We start from the raw sequence: 18,385 nt of genomic DNA, 5'->3' as shown, positions 1-18,385 counted from the left end.
ACTCTAACACTGCATTGATTCAGGTCTGATTCTTGCCTCACTGCAGTCTTAGGCCAGGTAAATCCTGCTTGGTGAGAGGAATAAATATTCTTCTTCAGACTGCTCTCCCAAGGAACGAAAGCTGAGGCAATTCTGCTACCTACACACCTCTCCCTTGACACCTTCTGAACCCCGTGACGAGTTGCAGTCCAATTTGCAGCATTCACGAGCAATGAAATTTTGGGCAAAATCTCAAGTAATGCATTTCATGAAATGAACTGCACACTGGCAGCTTGCAGTATGTGCCATTCCCTACCCAAATGGGGTGTTATGGAGGTGTGCAGGTAACAGGGCTACTGCCCAGTTTGGGGAGAAGTCCCTGGGAAACCAAGCACCACTTGCTTATGGAAGATCCTTCGTCAGTGGCACCTTCCTGAAAATTACTGCAGGGAGGGGAAGGAGAAGCTGTATGTAAATGTTTTGAGCACACGGCTCTGCCGTTAATGACCACACCAGCGATATAATGCACATAGCCCTGTATCTGCTCATACCTTACATTTCTGCTAACCCTCTGGGGTACCGGCAGCAGAAGTTCACAAAAACAAAGCAAAGGTCATGATGCTGACAGGGTATCTTGATTGCTAGACAACTCCCCAACCCCCCCGTGATAAATGAAGGCCCTTATTCCCGCTTAACCCATAACCTTTGGAGCAGACCCTGAAGGTCGCCCTTTTCAAGGTTCCCAACCTGGGGCTGGGGGCAGGTAAGAGGGCCACGTTCAGGGGTCCCTCTCCTTCCTGCCTGACGTACGAAGACGTTCAGGTGGCCTCAGCAGTGCATCCACACCCCCCCGGCACAGGCACGCCGAAGACTTGCAGAACCGCGGGGCGGCGGAGCAAAAGCTGAGGGTTTCCATGCGACACTTGCCCAGGCGCGTTCCCTCCCGGTGGCGCCCCCTCCCCCTTGTGCTTTGCGCATTAGGGAAGAATTTTATTCCCTAGTATGCTCGGAGGAAAGGCGGCATTTTGCCAGATTTCAAAATGGCCTCATTTATCACCTAAATCCCCTATGAAAGCTAGGGAATACAGTTTGTAAAACAGCCCAGATTAATGAGGCTGCATCTACATCTTAATAGCTTTTGTGTGTGCACAGTACTTGTACATGCAGTGGGGTGCAGTGGGTATTTCTGAGCTTCATGGGCTCCACTCACTCCTCTTACCCAGTGTATCTGCATCCTCTCGTGTTTCTCGGTCTGTTTTCTGTGCTCAGCACATAAAACCTCCTTCTGTGTCTGTAACCGTTTATGCCACACACAAGTGAAATCCTCCCTGCGAGTATCTCCGGTTTTGCAAATGCATCCTGTGTTCAGCATCTCTGTGTGCCGGAGTTTTGGTATGGGATCGGCCTCTACGCTTGTCTGGGAGTTAAAGCCACCGCTTCGGTGCTGGCTCCTTAGGCAACGGAGGCCCATATTTCATCCCCGTGCTGGGGGAATTTCATTTTGCTGCTATATATAAGAATTCTGGTGAAGTAATTAACAGGAGCCTCCAGAGGCCCGGTTATGAAAACAAGGCTCCACGTGCCTGCTTCAGAGGAGCCTTGTACTCCTTGCAAACTCCTCCAGGCAAGGAAGATATTGCAGCTGCAAAGGGAAACAACCCAGGGCAGGGAATGGCGAGCACCGAGGTCGGGTTCTCAGTCCTTGAAAACAGCTTTAGCAGAAAGCTGGAACACGCAGCAAATTAGAGAACCAGGTTCCAGATGGGATCGCGAAAGAAAAGGGCATCAGCTCCATCTACAGTGATTAATTTTTAAATCACACGCCAAACAAAACCCTCGGAAAGCATTTGACCTATATCAGCCTGGTGGCCCTGATCATCTCCTATGTGGGACACGGGGAAGACTTGGAAATTCCCCTCGCACAGTTTCCCCTATGGTTCTTTCTTTGCAGCTTCTCCCTGGATTTCTTTTTCCCTTTCCGTACCGATTTCTCCTTCCATCCCTCTGACGAGGAGCTGCCGCTGCTGCTCCTTCCCTCCCCTCTCCCTCCCCCTTGTCTGCTGTCAGCCATTTCACTTGGCTTTTTCTGCTCTTGCATTCACCAGAGCTGAATTCAGTGACAGCCCCTTGGCAATTTCCCTTTGCTGGTGACTCAGGTAATTGGATCTGGTGCCTTGGGGAGCTGCCAGGCATGATGTCACAGCTCTGCAGAAAAAAATACCCTATGTAATTGCTTGATACACTAGCTAATGTCTCATCCCGGCGGAGGGAGGAACTCGGAGTCTGGGGGTTGCCAAGATTTCTGAGACTCGGGGCTCTGTGGTTGAGGTGAATAAAGAATTATCTTCATTTCTTGCTTACACAGGCTCTTGCTCGTTTACTACGTGCTCATTAACTGCCCCCTGAGCAGGGAGTCCGAGGGTTCATAACAAATACCGCAGTCCCTTTATGAAAAGGGAAGGATTGTGAACCCTTCATTAAACAAAAGAAAATGGGAGTGAAATATCAATGCAGCACAAGAAGGAACAGCTCTACATACGGTGGTGTAACCCTGCATCGGGGACTACTCTGCCCTTTTTTGACATTTCCCTGCTAGCATTTGAATGCGCTCGGATACTTCACTTCTTCCAAGCCAGCAGGAAGACCTCGCTCTTATCCTAGTTGCAAGGAGCGGATCTGGAGGACAGGCAAGGGATCAGAAAGGGTCAGAGTTAGTCTCAGGGTAGACATCAGAGTGCGTCTGAAAGCCATTAAGTGAAGCAGCAAGATGAGAATGAGCTAATGGATGATTCTTGCTAATACACTAATAAAATGGAACTTCAGATTTCTGGCTCGTCCCTGCGCTGCCCCATCTTGCTTGGAAAAGAAACTCTCTGGAGTTTAGTGTTCAGATGAAATTGACTGTTCCAAGTTCTGCTTTTCAGATGTTTTATGTTGATCTTCCTCCTTTTGTAGACTGAAGGAGCCCAGCCAGGAAGGATCTGGCAGGGTGAGATGTTTGGGCCTCAGCTCTCTTCCCACAGTTCATCTGCAAAGCAAAGCAAAGGGCTGAACCCATCGCTAGAGGTACTGATTGCTTGGCCAAGAGGAGGGGATGGGACTGCGAGAATCCAGAGAGGAAACCTTCGATTGTCTTCATTGCATGAAACATTTTCCTCGAGCAAAATTGGGACCTGGTGCAACAAAGTACTTGCAAATGCTTCAAAAGACCCCACAAGAAAATGGAAGCTCGGTGTCAGATCTGACACCAAGGCAAACAGATGGGTTTGCTGCAATAGCGCTTTTGTCCTCTCCACTGCTGCAGCTGAAGTGATGTTGAGTAACCTGGAAAACTCAGCAAATGCTCAGGAATAATCAATCATTTTTAGGTAGGTCACACGCTCCGGCTAGAAGAGATCAGTCCTGACTTTCCACCGTGCTCTGTCCAACTCAGCAGATGATAATAACCACACCACTGAGCTGGTTCTCACACAAGCACAAATATCACATTTCTGAGCTCTCTGTTGAAGCTGTTTGTTTAGGCAGGTCACCAAAAGCTGGGTTAGCTCTCCTGCTGTATTCTCTAACACCCTTGTGTTTCTAATCCTGTCTGCCCAGGCCATCCCCTGGCCTCCTGTGGCCTCAGCGAGGGGATGAAGTTTCCAACTTTGCTGCTTTAGTCCAACCCTCGCAGAGTGCCTGTTTTAGTTTTCCCTTTAGATATCAGACCCATGCAGTACATAGGCTGCTCTGGGTGGCTTGGAAACGATTCTGACGGAGCCTGCAATAAGGGCCAGGGGGGGCAGTTCCTGTTTTTTCAGACTCTTACCTCCTCAGTCTGCCCCCCAGCATCACTCTGGTGTAAGGGAATCTGAACAGGATCACAGCTGCAGAAATCTCCCAGGATGATGGTACAAGAAAGTGTTAGAGGTATTGCTAGGGAGAAGAGGCCAGCTATGTCGAGCCTCTCTTTAGGGCCTCAGATAACCACAGTGTCTTGTCCCAGTGACTCCGAGCCCACAGCTACCTGCCAGGTTTGTGAGGTAAGAGCCTTTTCAACAGTTGGGGGACCAGCCTTAGAATGACCTTGAAACACAGGGGAAAAAGGCAAATAATCCACTCATTCTCATTGCAGTTACTGTTTTCATGACTTCTGCTGTTGGGGAAACAAGGCATAAACAGAGAAGTGATGTGCTCAGGGTTTGGGGAATGTCTCTCTGCCCCTCATGTCTGCACAAGGAGCTCATGCCATCTCTGTCAACCTTTCCAGGACTGATACACAGCTTTCCCTGGCTGTGCATGCAAACCCAATACCCTGACATGTATGATTTATGACACAGTACACGAATCCATTGTTTTATCCTCTCAGATTTCTTACTCGGCTCTCCTGAGATGCTCAGGTTAGTCATTCATATTTTAAAAGATCTCTTGCTTCTGATTTCTCTTCTTTAAATCTCCAGTCAACCAACAGAAGCTGTGTGTGGATATAAGGACTTGGAAGCTAAAGTGACCCGCAAACAATCCATATGTTTACCGGTGTAAAAAACACTGCTGTGTCATGACAGGGCAGCAGCAGAGCAGAGAAATTTGGATGCCCTGCTGTGGAGTACTGAGAAGAGCGGAGCACTCAGGGGAATACAAGCTAGTCCCAAAGGAAGGAGCGGATCCAAAGGCAGCCTTGCCAACTGCCCTCAAAATCATCTTTGGAGTCTCCAGTCTGCCAGTCTGAAGGCAGGGTCAGCATACAGGTGGGGGCACAGAGATCAAACCACCAGATAGCCAAAAAAACAACCTGGCTGCATACTTAGCCCGAGGGCGAAGAACAATTGCAGCAGCGACTGCCTCGGCAAGCCCGGAGATCAAAGAACAAAGCGTTATTAATTACTGCCATTATAATCATTAGCAAAGTACCCAGTAGTCCTGGTCATGGACCAGTACCCCAGCATCTTAGCCAGTGTGCAAACACAGATGAAAAGAATGGGCCCTGCCCAGGGAATGCAGAGCTTAAATATTAAACACGAGATGGCAACAATGGGAATGGAGGGAACAAAGAAGCAAGAGTGTCACAGGCAAAGGAACCCAGAGCAATTGCTGTGTATCACCAGGGCAGCTACTGAATTGTCTGCCAACAGCCAGGGTTGCCTAAATATCTTAATTGAGGTGGTTCGTACCAGTGCTACATATCCGCAGGCTGTCTCTTGAAGCACATCAGCCAAAGACACATTAAGTTATTCAGGGAGATGTCTCCACCTGGAAAAAGGGCTAGTTAATGTCTGGACAGTGCAGGCACCCTGCTAGCCCCCGTTGTTCCCATGTTCCAAAAGTCACCTGGCACTACTTGCTCCCCAAGGAGCGACTGAAGACTGACCAAACTAGCAATTAGACATTTGAAATTAAAATAATTCAGTTGGAAGGGGCCTCCAGAGATCATCTCCTCCAGCTGCCCGACCACTTCAGGGCTGGCCAGAAGTTAAAGCAAATTACCAAGGGCATTCTCCAAATGCCTCGTGAGCAGGTGTGGGGCATCAACCAGCCCTAGGCAGCCTGTCCCAGTGTTTGAACACCTTTGTGGTAAATATTTTTTTCCCGATGTCCAGTCTGAAGCTCCTCTGGCAGGGCTTGGTGCTGTTCTCTTTGGTTTGTCAGTGGCCAGGAAGAACTACGCATCCTCCGATGGCCCCAGAAGTGGTGTGAGGCTGTATCACCAGCGGGGAGGATGATGTCTCAAACACAGTGAGACTCACCCCAAGCCACACGGCCAGCAGTGGCACTGCAACTTGAAAGCAAAAACGACATGACCCAACGACGCTGGGTCTTCTGGCACTGGGCAGAGCTCCCCGGCTCTCATGTGATTCCCTTCTAACCACATCCGTGCAGAAGTCCTGCTTAAAGCTGCCTTTTAATCCTTCTGATCTCTCAATATTTTTATCTTGGAATGGCAAATGTATATTTTGCTTACTTTCCCAGTGCCCTAACAACCTCCTCGGACAGTGATTTGTTCCCTCTTTAAGAAGAGGTTCTGGCCACTTCTTGGAAATCTCTTTATTTTACATCTCTCTATATCAGGTCATTGGAGAAAGTCTATTCCTCAGTATCTGAACACCTCATAATCTTTAAAGTACTTATGATGTCAACACCCTATGAAGTAGGCAAATTTTACACTCCCCATTCTACAGCCAGGAGGTGGAAACACGGAGGGACTGCCCATAATGTTCCTTAGCTAAGTGTTCATGCTCCGAAAGTTAAGGCTTGAAGTAATGAGACATTTTTAAACACTGACATTGCTGTCGGTTTTCTCAGTTGGATTTCTGAAATTGTTCGGGGGTCAATTTTTTTTTCCTCGGCTTTTATCTGCTGTCATGAGGATCTAAGTGTGTTCACTTAATGAATCCTGAAAGTCTCATGACTTCAGGATCAATGGCTTGAAGACCTGCACAAAAAGAGACTACACTGTGCCTTCCAACATGACCACGGGGAGATAACCCAACAGCAGCGAGGAGTGCTCCTGTCTTGGTAGCTCCCTCCACAGTAGCCCAAAAGGAACCAGATTTATTTAATAAGAGCAATGCTGATTTGTATGATACTTTTTTTTAATTTTTTTTTTTAATCAAATGCTGATGTTCTCTCCCTAAATACAATCTCTACTTGGCACTGCTGGAAGCAGGATAACTAAGTTAGCTGGACCATTGGTCTGACCCCGTAGGACATTGCCTATACTTTTACATAGTTTGGGAAGAGAGTAAAATCCCTTATATTTATTAAATTCATTGCTACTGGATTTGTTTAACAGAGGGAACTTCACATACAGATGAAAGGATATGTCTTTTTGGCCATAACACAGGTACTACATGGTGTGTAATGAATCCAGACCACAGGTCTGCAGCCCGTCTCCGTCTGAATGGTCCCAAATGACGGGCCATATAATTTCCTTCTCTTAGTCAAAGGCTGCAGGCTCTGTCCCTAAGTGATTAACTGTCGAGCCTGGACACCAAACTACCTCAGCAGTGGTATGTAGATCTGTGTATCTGAGTCAGTTTATGGGATAAAAATCAAAGCTGGATGCCTAGATAAAGAGGTATTTAGAGCCTGCATGGTCATATGAGTAGAAATGATTGTGCATCTCTGGGAACAGGACTATTAAAAGAAGGAATGAGGAACTTTCTGAGGCTGGCAAGCACCTTGACTGACTGACATCAAAAGATGAACTAAACTGCACACCTAAAGCACTTCAGATTCAAAGAAACAGAATGGCATCCCAAAGGACATTTAATCCTAAGGCGTTTCACCTCACCTACCTCAGAAAGTAGCTTAGAAACAGGCAAAGCTGGAAAAAGGGAAAGCTGATGCCAAGTGAGATGTATGCCACTCTGCGTTTTTAATTTTGATTTCTGTTTAATAATCTTGAAAACACCACAAAAAGTCCAGCACACAGGAGAAAATAAGGCTGCGTGGGCAAATATTGACAAGGCTAGGTGGCATGCTGTGTGGCTGCTCAGCCTCATGTTAGTTCTGGGCAAATTGGGAATCAGTCAATGAAATATGAAAAGACGGTGGCACAATTGATATCAAACAACACGACAACACAGAATGTCTCATCTAAGAACATTGTTTTTGATGAGCTTACAGATATGGCTGATAAAGTAACTGGTACTGATATTATATACTTTGGTTTCTGTCAGGTAGCTGACTTTCTGGCATAAGATTAAAAAATGTATAATAGCACTACACAAATCAATGTTGCCCTTACTAAACAAATTCAATTCCCACTCAGCTGGTATATCATTAAAAAAAGTAATTGTAAATAAGGAATCATCATCTTATGTAAGTCATTCTACTGAGCACCTAAGAAATCTGGTTTGGGCATAAAACTACGCAATATCTATCAATTAACTAAAAGAAAAACAGAATCAACGTGTGTGACAGAAGAATTGTCAGAGAAGTAAATAACAACGGGACATGGTAGTTCCATTTGGACAGCTTGGTAAGCTCTGAATGGGTGTCTGGCTACAGTCATGTGCAAAGTCATACAGCTTGCACAAGAACTTCCAAAATGGGACAGCCTCCAGGAATCCAGGGACCTGGAAAAATATTTAGAGATTACGAGAGGTAACCAAATACACACATTTCAGGAAGGATGTTGATCAGCTGGAAAGATTTCTGAAGCATAACACAGGAATAACGTGAGAGCTGTAAAACACATCCCTCCAGGACAGATTGGGACGGTTAATGTATTTATTTGGGGTAACTTGATTGCAGTCTCTAAGGGGGCATATAGGAAAGTTTTGATGGTACTTGACTATATCATTTGTAAGAAAAAGGCATAACAATATTTGGTGGTTTGAATCAGGCACTAGGCAGGTTTAGATAAAAACACAAAAAGAGTTTAACAGTGAGATCAATTTTCTTGTCTAGGCTGCAGCAGATTTTCTGCTGTCCTTTAACTCAGAAGAACTTAAAAATATGCTTTCCCTCAACCCTGGATTATCTGTTGCATGACTGATCCGGGAACACCTGGTGAGGATCAATGGTTTGTGTTACACTCAGCACAAAATGTCCTCTGCAACCTTCATTTTCTTCAGCTGGCCAGCAGCGGGACAGTAGTTAGTGCTACAGGACTTGGGGAGATGGGTAGGAGCCAAGTGTCCTCATGCTGCCAATTCACTAAACGAGGAGTAATGGCCAGAAAACAGACTGATTTCCCTCTCCCTTCTTGGGCTTCACCACACAACCTCTGCCCAGCCTGATTAAGCACCATCTATCTTGAACCACGACCCCAACCCAGCTGCCATGGATGTGATGGGCAACACCCAGCCCATTCCCTCACCTGTGCTGGCTGGTCAGAGCTGGCAGCTATGTGCATCAGGAAAGTCACTCAGACCAACTCCATGTTCAGAAGAGAGAAAAAAAATTGAGCATGTTTCTGAGTCTTTCAACAAGAGTTTCTGGGGTAAGCAAATAATGACCCATATCTTAGGGCTGAGCATTACCCTTTCATAGCCATGCCGCACGCCAATAATAAAATTGGAATACTTGAAAGTACCTCTCTATGTTGGTGTGTGTCTGCTTGCTTTTAAGGGTGTTAGCATTTCTTCCCTTGTGTCCAGGGGAAAATATTTGCATATACTGTGTATCTCTCTTTCCTCTCTGAATACCCAATGAGCACAGGACATGAAGTGTGTGCGTGTGTGTGTATGCAGGGATTTCTTCTCCTTTTATATTTTATAGAAGCTGACTGTGACAGCTGTGACTGCTGATTTGAAATGACCCCAAGTCAGGCACTGAGCAGCCCTTTGAAATAAATTCATCATTGCATTATTCTGATTCTGGGCTTTGATACGGGTTTGCTTTTTTTTTTAAGTTGTTATTGCTGTTGATGTCGCAAGCTCCAGCGCACACACTTCAGTTTAGTCTCCACTGTCGGTGTGACACATGCCACTCAAAATGATAAGTTCGTGGCTACACGTTTTGCCAACAAGAACTGGAACACACACCAAGGCGAGAATCAATCTTCCATCCCTAAGACTGGCTGCAGCAGAAAACCTGATAGCTGCTGCTTCAGGAGTGCTTAATCCTTTTTCCCCTGAAAACTTTCTTGACCCATCTTCCCTTCAGCTGCACAGACTCCTGCCTTATCTTCGTGTCTGCTGATACACACAAAGGTCAGATTAAAAATCTGGTGCCATAGGCAACAATATATTTCCTCCTCCAGAAATATTATATTTGCATATCGGTTCCTATATACATGTATAATGTATTAAACATTTTCTTGATCATCTTTCTTTCCACAGTGTTGGAAAGGCAAAGCTTGATGCACAAATCTCAGCACAGCAGCTGCACACAAGTGGGCAGCTCAGGAATTTGGAAGCCTGAGCAGGCTCTGTCCTGACCCCGTCCACATGAAAGCAGGAGAAAGTCACCTCTGGTCAGTGGAGGAGAAGGGCTACATCATCTTGAGAAACAACTTAACAGCCCCAGCTTAACCTATTCATGTACACCTACACTAAGATTGTAAGAAATGTTATATAGGGCTACTGGAAAGAAAACAGCCTTACAAAACTGCTGTTTAATAAGAACATCAAGCAGAAAAATCTCATCTCGGTCAAATAGTTAAGTAAATAGAAGGTAAAGATTGTAGGGCTGGAAGGACTCTAAGAAATTGCTCTTGTTCTAAGGCAGTATATCTTACCTTGTGCTCAGAGAGCTCTGTCTAATCTATGCTGAAACAAAAAAAGCACTAAAGAAAAGGATGCTGCTTGCCTCTACTGACTCAGTTTTTGGCCATTTCTCTGTTAATCAGAACCTTCCAAATTCTCGTCTTTGAATAGGACCAGCACAGACCTGCATGGAGGCTCCTTTTGAAATGCTAGCCACCCATCCAACAGCAAACTACTGACTGAGAACTCCTCCTTAAAAATGTATTTTCCACAAATTATGCTCCTATTTCATAATGATTTAATTTACATTGCTTTCCTGCCATATGCCTAGACGAAGGTCAGATGAGACATTGTTGAAATCCTACAGAAACCCAGACATAAACACCTATTATTTTGCCATTCACTGCTAGGCAGTTACATTGTCATAAAAGGATTTAAATTGCTTTGACATTATTTGTTCTTAACAAATGAACTCAGGCTGTCCTAGATTACCTTGATACCCTCTAGGTGCTCGTGAATTGATTATTTGATAATTTATTCTGGTATTCTTTCAGATACTCGAGCTATCTGACTTGCTTACAATGTCAAAGGCAGCTTTTGCCCCTTTTTAAGCTGGGTGCTTCCCTGCCCTCTATTAATTCTCTTTAACCTCTTCACGCCTGTATATACCGAGCAGGTGATTAAGCACTTTGCTCAGCAGTGATGCTGCGATCAACCAGTGTCTCATACTCCCTGTGAGGCATCCCTTGTCAATCCATTCCTGACGTAGAGGCCTTTTGTGCATTACTGAGTGCCGTGAATTGCCATGCCTTCCAAAACAGCTTTTGCTCATTTATTTCAGAACAATAGTTAAGATTTAGTTTCTTATTTCACTTCTGCAGAGCATACAGCTTGCAGACGCGATTTCACTGCTTCAAAGCGCTCTCCAAGTGTAGAGCAATACAGCCTGTGAAACTGGATCTTGCTAACACGAAAATTCACCAAAGCATTTTTCAGTCGAATCCCTGACGAGGAATGGGGGCACACCACGATTTTGCAAATCTTCATTAGACCTCACGCACGGAACAGGGGAAGAAGTTTGAGGTGGATTCTAACGCGGTATAGCAAAAATAAAAACAGGTGGTCCTACCACAGGTGAAATAAAACCCACTAACAGTTTATGCAAAGAAAATTTAGAGAATTATTTTGTCCACTGGTAAGTCTGAAGTGCTGCAGATGGCACTGCCTGGCTGGCACTGTGTTGGAAGCAAGCTGGGCAAGAAGGCTGAGCAGTCACTGAGCTACTATTTAATGGCTGGCACTGCAAAATGCTGGTTGCAATGTATGCTTTATTTAGATTTTTATGTCTTAATTTTAATCTACACAGTTTTCTAGTATCATGAACCAATTAATGATTAACTACGCTTTTAAAAACCTTTATGACACTGACACTAAAGCAGTGCCACGACACTTCCAGGAATTACAGTCCTGTTACAATCCTATTAAGCCCCTTGGACAAAAGGTTTGTGGGGCTTCAAAAGGTTGTGCAAGGAAGCGGAGATATTGCTCTCCTTGCTCCTAGGCTCACAGTGGCCCTGGGATCTGCCTGGGATCTGCAGATAGCGGTACTGTTCCTGCTGGTACCCTGGGAGCTGTGGCATGCCCTTGGAGTGAGAACACCACCCCAGTGCACCGGAGAAAACCTCCTTTTAAAGTTGCCAGATGGAAACACGAGAAAGGCTAAAGATGACATGACATGAAAGTCTCGTGATTTGGGGTGTGATGCCACATGGATCACTGCTGCCATCGAGTCAAATGTTCTTTTGAATGCCATTAGAAAACAGCTGTGAACCCTGCAGCACAGGGTTTTATTTTGCTCATGTATCGGGTGGGAAGCCTGCACAAAGCTAGACGGAGCTGTATAAGCAGGGACATTGCCTATATAAGCATCTCTGGCTGTACTGCACTGCTCTTCCTTTTTCCATGTGCTCATAAACTCTCCCAGCAGAGTATCTGAGAGCAGAGCAATGCATCGCAGCCTGATTTTATTTTCCATGTCTCAGGAAAGGTAATTTTTTTTCTTCATAACAACTGATTTAATTGTCATTTTCAAGCTGTTTCTTTCCTCACTCCCTCTCTCTCACTGCTTTAGCTCTTTTCACTCGTGCTTTCTTTTTATCTTTTTTTTTTTTTTTCTTTGCACCTTCTTGCTTTTTCTTTGCTGTTTTCAGATCTGTCTTCAGAAAAGCCAGAGAAAGGAGATTTGGATCTTCAAGCAGAGTGATCTGTGAAGCCATGACCCTGCAGTGGAGAACACCTTGTCTTTCATTATCCCAGGGTTCAGAGGAACAGTGCTATCAACATGCAAAGAAAGAGGCTTTTCTAAGACATTCTTGGACACTTTCACAGAAGGCCTTGAAAATAAATGTCAAGACCTAGAATTGATGTAGAAAGTACTGGGGGGAAGGCTGAAGCCTTTTGGGCCTCTTCAGATGACTTCTTTGAAGGCTGAGGAAGCAGCAATCCTTGACCATTTCATGTGAACAACCATTTTTACCAACAGAAAGGATTCATTTCAAAGGCTCTCGAAATATCACTGGTGTCTGAGCTCAGAAAGTTCCGCTGAGGCGAGTTGTAGCAAACACCGCAGCCAGCTCCAGAAGGATGAACACAGAGGTCCTCTCCCTGTCTGCGGGTTTGGAGGAGGCCGTGTGTCTGCGCTGCCAGCACCTCCATCCAACAACCACGCCTGAGATCGCAGTGATGGGGAGGTGCAGGAGAAGCAATTCTTTGTGGGCCACGCTGCCACCTTGTTTGTGTACGGGAGGTTTGACAGCAAGCAGTGGCTTGGAAGGTCTGGTCCCTCCAGAGGTGGTATCGGTCGGACTGGCTGAACAACAGCACTGCACAGAGCAGAACAAAGTTTGACCTCTTCAAAGGCACTGCTAACATCTCTGGCCAGCTGCAGCCGCTACCAGGCTTCCCTTACCAACCATAGCACACGTGGGCCTGATTTACAGGTGGTGACTGGTGCTTTACAACACGTCTTAGTGGTTCTGTGATACCAAAATGCCTTAAATTGGAGAATGGGGGGATGCTGCACAGCATCTTCAGTTCAGTGTGTACTTTCTTCACAGGGTGTACTTTCTTCACAATGCTTTCACAAGAAATACCCAGTGAATTTCCCCGTAGTATGAAGAACAACTCACTCTAGGGGCATAAAAATACTCTTGATTAACCAAAAAGCATGATTCGGATGTTGTAACTCAGTATTTTTAAGGACAGCATGCCTGTAGCTGAAAGTAGTGGATGGGATCATCCATCACCATAGACGGCTTTCAGCATCCATGCAGGCACACTGTCAGAGCACTATAATGCCTTACAGCAAGCCAACTGCAGCTTCCAAGTCTGCATATGCAAGTAATTAGGAAACTTCATGTGTGCAGTGCTTTTTTTCCCTCTGTTTTCTACAGTACCTAAAACACTATAAATTAAAGTTAGAAAAATTTTACTTGATCCCACTTAAATCTGTCCCTTTACAGCCAGTACAGTGGCTTCTTGCAGTGAAGCCTCCAAGCACTTTTCCAGTAGCACGTTCGTTGTGTCCTTCTGGCTTTGCTTACACGTGGTGTGATGGAGAATAACCCCATCCACTCTGGGCAATTTAAAATGTACTTATTTCTCCATTGGTGAACATGGGCATTCTTATCTGCTTTCTCAAAACATTTAACACGTGTTTATCCATATCTGTATTTGACTCTACCTACATTTGTCTACATGAATGGACTTCATATGCTGAGAGAATGTTTCTGTGCTCACTTGGACAGGATTGGATTTAAATGTGCTACTGATCTTACACTGCTTAAGACTTTGGGGAAATGGTCTCTCTCTGGAAAAGGTCTTACTGAGTTGAAAACTGTCTTTTCGAGGATGTCAAAGAATCCCTCCTTCCTGGCCTGAATCTGCCCTAAAATTCCATGAGGTTGCTTGTTTGTGAAGACCACCTTCTGCCACGCTAGCCAAAACCACTTCACTGCCTCCTGGACCTCCCCCCTCTATCTCTGCCCATTGCTTGTCTCTTCTCTTAGACTTAGACCACAAGCACTTTGGGGCAGAAACCCTTTTTCAGTACCACGGTATTCTGTGATCTTAGTCCCTGGTTAGGACTCTGAGGTGCTACTAGGAAACAAGTCGCGGTGCTACTCAAGTGCTCTAAAGCCTCATTTGGCAATTTGTAACTCCGAGCTTTGCATCCCAACAGACACCAAAGAAAGAGGAGTAAGGACCCTGGACTCTGGACTTCCTGATTTCATTGTTAAATTCTGGTATGACTAGTTATTCCTTTGGAATCAGAGATGTGTTTAATGTAGGAGGGAGAAGACAGGTCCCATACCCTAAGGCTCTAACAACCTAGATCTGAGCAGGGAGATCTGAAAGCCTGAGTACATCTAGTTTGTTAAGTGTCAAACACGGAGCAGGAAACAAGGGTAACTGCAGCATCTGTGGGAGGCGAGTACCTAAGGCAGATAAAAGGCAGGAGAATAAAAAGATTTAATAGATAAAAATTGGGCGAAGGAAAACACAGGATGCACACGAAGCAGCAGTCCCTCCCTCTGCAGTCTGGCAGGCTGCAGAGCAGTCTCAGACGTGACGGGGCCTAATTAGAAATGTCCTTAATTTCAGGTAGTCCTGGGCCTCAGAAACGGAAATTGCTCGAGACTGCTGTTTGAGCACATTTATTTACTGTTCGAAGGGCACGATCCAAGACTAGCCCTGCGAGGAATGCAGCAGCTAGAGTTTAGGCATGCTCTGACTTCCTAATGTCTCTCAGATCGGGAAAAAAATGGGATGAAATGTGCAAGCACAACCAGAAAACCCTGTACACAACCACCGTCAGGGCTTGCTGTAAGGAACGCATCCATGAGTGGGTGACAGGAGCAGCTTCCCAGCAGCGAGGCGGCTTTAGTGTTGCAAACACAGAGACGCGGAGAGCAGCTCCTGCTGGAGCTCATCCCATGGGACCAGGCGCTTTGGCCGCCCCGTGCACGGCACAGCCGCCCAGCCTGGCTGCTCGCGGCCAGCAGGCTGTGTTCTTGGTCTGAGCTGGACCAGCCGCTGTTCCCCGCTCCTTTGACGTGTGCGTGTGAGTGTGTGTGTGTGTGTGTGTGTGTGTTACATGACTATAGAAGGAGCAATCAGTCAGCTCCCAGGAATCTTAGCAACAGCCGCGTCCCCAGAAAAGGCTTGCAGCAGCTGGAGCGCTGATGACTCAGCAGCATGGGCTCTCTGGCCTCTCGCTGATCCCTGGCAAGGACGGCAGCCCCGAGCCCTGGCTCCCTTGTTTGGGTCAGTGCTTTCTCGCTGGCACCAGCGGATGAATTCCTGGATCCTGCTGCTGGCCTTGGCGTTAGAAAGCAACCAAAAATGAGCCGAGAGCTGCAGCCAAAAAAAAAAAAAAAAAAGTTTTTGTTCTCTTTTTTTTTTCTTTAACAACAAATTTAAAAAGAAAAAAGAAAAGAAAGAGCCCCACAGAATCCCCGCTAGTGAGTTATAACGGAGGCAAATGGCAGAGCTCAGCTGCGTAGGGGAAGATGGCTGCAAGCCAGGAGAGCCGCGTCCCTGCCGCCCCTCGCAGAGCAACACCGAGGGGTGGGCTTGGGGCTGGGCTTCAGGCTGCCCCGAGCATCACTCGAAGGCTTGTTTTTTTATGTAACGAGAGTTTGGGAATGCGAGGTTGAGTAACTGCGCTGACATTTCACCTAGTTTCAGCCACTGGTGCAACGAATCTGTTTGGCCTCGAGTTGTTTTTGCCTCCGAGGAAAATAGGTTTGCGCCGCGCAGCCTCCCCACGCTCCCGTCCTACCTCCCCGGGGTGGACATGGAGGGAGATGGGGATTAAAAAGAGTTGTGGGTCGGGAACACGGCGTGTCTGTGAGCAGCAGGAGGAAAACATGGCGAGGGGACAGCGAGGGGACACTGAGGGGACACTGAGGGGCTGGCGAGGGGCTGTGGGCCGGGCTGCCAGCGGCATGAGGCCCCTGCCTGAGTTCTGGGGGGAGAGGGCGGGCGAGGAGGGGCGGCGGGAGCAGGGGCTGCATGTCTGGTTTTTTTTGGCAAAGGGCTGCCGGGAAGCTTGCTGGTCGGCTGCCAGGCTCCGGCGAGCTCTGCTGGTCCCTCCCTTTCACGAGCACTAAAAATTCGCCCTGAAACAAAAACATGCATGTGTGTGTAACAATCTGCCTTCTCAGCAGCACCGCCACCACCCCGGCATCGCTGGCCTCATTACTCGGAGCAGGAAATGAGTAAAACATAAATGGCTTGGAAGGAGCCAGGAGGGGCCGCTTCGCTCCCCCGCTCCCTGGCAATGGCCGCCTCTCGTTACAGTTTAATCTTGGAAATGCCAGACAGCTGTTGGGGTTGCTAGGAGACTGGCACACATTATGCAGATGTCGGGGACCTCAAATGTCTGCCGGAAATTACAGCTCATGTTGTGCGAGAGGAGACGTGCGTTTCCCTGTCTGGGGAGCCCAGCGGGAGCCCTGTCCCCCTCCCCTCTCCGCTCCCCACCCCAGAGCTGGGGCTGGCAGCCCGGGGCTTGACAAAACCCAGCGAGGACACCGGCTCCAGAGGGGGAACACAGATCACAGGCGCAGGAAAATACCTCAGGAAGGGGAAGGCGGCCAGCGGGAGGGGGGCCATGAGCGGGCCCGGACGCAGCGCGGCTCCCCGCGCAGGCCCCCACAGCTGTCCGGGCAAGGCCCTCTCCTTGCAGCGAATTGCCCCGAGTGTATTTAAAATAAATGTCCCGTGGCACGTTTATTGCCCCAGCTGGGGGGCGAGGGAGGGTCCCGATGAGTGCCTGTGGGGGCTTGGCGCTGTCGCAGCAGCCTGCTGGTGGTGGTGGTGCTGCAAAGAAAGTGTGGCCGGGGCCTCCTGCTGCCTAAAATCCACGCTCTTCCGAGCAGGGAGCCTCAACAAAGCGCTGGGAACGTGGGAAAGCGATCCGGGTGCCCAGCAAAACGGGTTAGAGGAGGGTGTTTTAAGTGTAGGAGGGCATCCGAGCGTTCAGATGCCCTGGGGAATGTCTGCCCGACTATCCCAGCAGCACCTGAACCGCCCCGCGCAGCGAGGAGCGCCCTGCCACATGGTGCGATTCCAGCATTACTCACCCCCAGGACGCAGCCGCTTCCCCACCCTGTTACATATGACCAGGAAATTATAGCCTGCGCGGCTCGGAGCCTGGCTGAACGGCTGCCATATCATATGATACACAACAGTGGTGTGACTGATGAAACAACAGAGCAATGTGTTTTCACTGAAACTCTGATGCCTCACAGAGTAGACGGGCTTGGCTGGGTCAGACTGTCATTTGGTGTCTTGAATGCATGCTCCCTCTTGCACTTCTTGCCATTAATTAAAAATTCTGGGTAAAAATGAAATCTTAATCTTCCTTTCTGCTCGTTTCTCACTGCCCTCCTTTTTCTTACAGCAGGCTCCACGGCCAGCCTCTGTGTGGCTCAGACATTGCAGCTCCTCAGTCTTTCTTACTCCATCCATCCCACCTGTGCCAAGGTTTTAATTTTTCTTCACCCTCAGCAGTCACAAGATCTTTCTCCTACAGCCATCCCATGCATGGCCTCTGCAGCTCTCCTCTCTAGTATTATAACATTCACTTCCCAGGTCTGATGCACACTTCTCCTCCCTGCCAGGACACAGTGCATGCAGCCGCAAAGGTCATCGCTGCAGCACACCGTATCAACTCATTCCTCTCTTGAATTTATCCACTGCTTGCTTCTTAACTTTGAGCTTAAGGAACTTGTTATATCGAAGGTCACCTGCGCAAGACTGCTCATCCATCTTTTCCAGTGTGTTTCTGCCTGTCTCCTCCGCTAACAAGCTAAGTCCTTGCCTGCCCTGTCAGTCTCCTCACCTTCTTTCCTGCCACCTCCCCGCTACACACCTCCTTTTGCTCCACTTTCTGCAGCAACATCTCTGCCTGGGTCAGCTCTCTGCAGCTAAGGTAGTCTGATTTCCTCCAGGTTTGTGCTTCATCAAATCTAAGCAACATGGAAAGCCTTCCCTCTGGGTATTTTTAAGAGCTGTAGCCCATGCAAATTCTCTGAAGTCTGAGAATATATGAGCTCCTCCTACTGCAACCTTCTCCTGAGCTGAAGAAAAGGGTTTTCTTTTCATTTGGCTTCATATTTTAACAATTATTTCTCAGACAGCTTGAATTTGCTTGAAGTTGAAAATTACACACGTATCAGACAGACATATGTTATCATACACACATG

This window comes from Anas acuta, chromosome 5 (genome assembly GCF_963932015.1).
Source record: "Anas acuta chromosome 5, bAnaAcu1.1, whole genome shotgun sequence".
Taxonomy (NCBI): Eukaryota; Metazoa; Chordata; class Aves; order Anseriformes; family Anatidae; genus Anas; species Anas acuta.
This window is presented reverse-complemented; position numbering follows the sequence as displayed.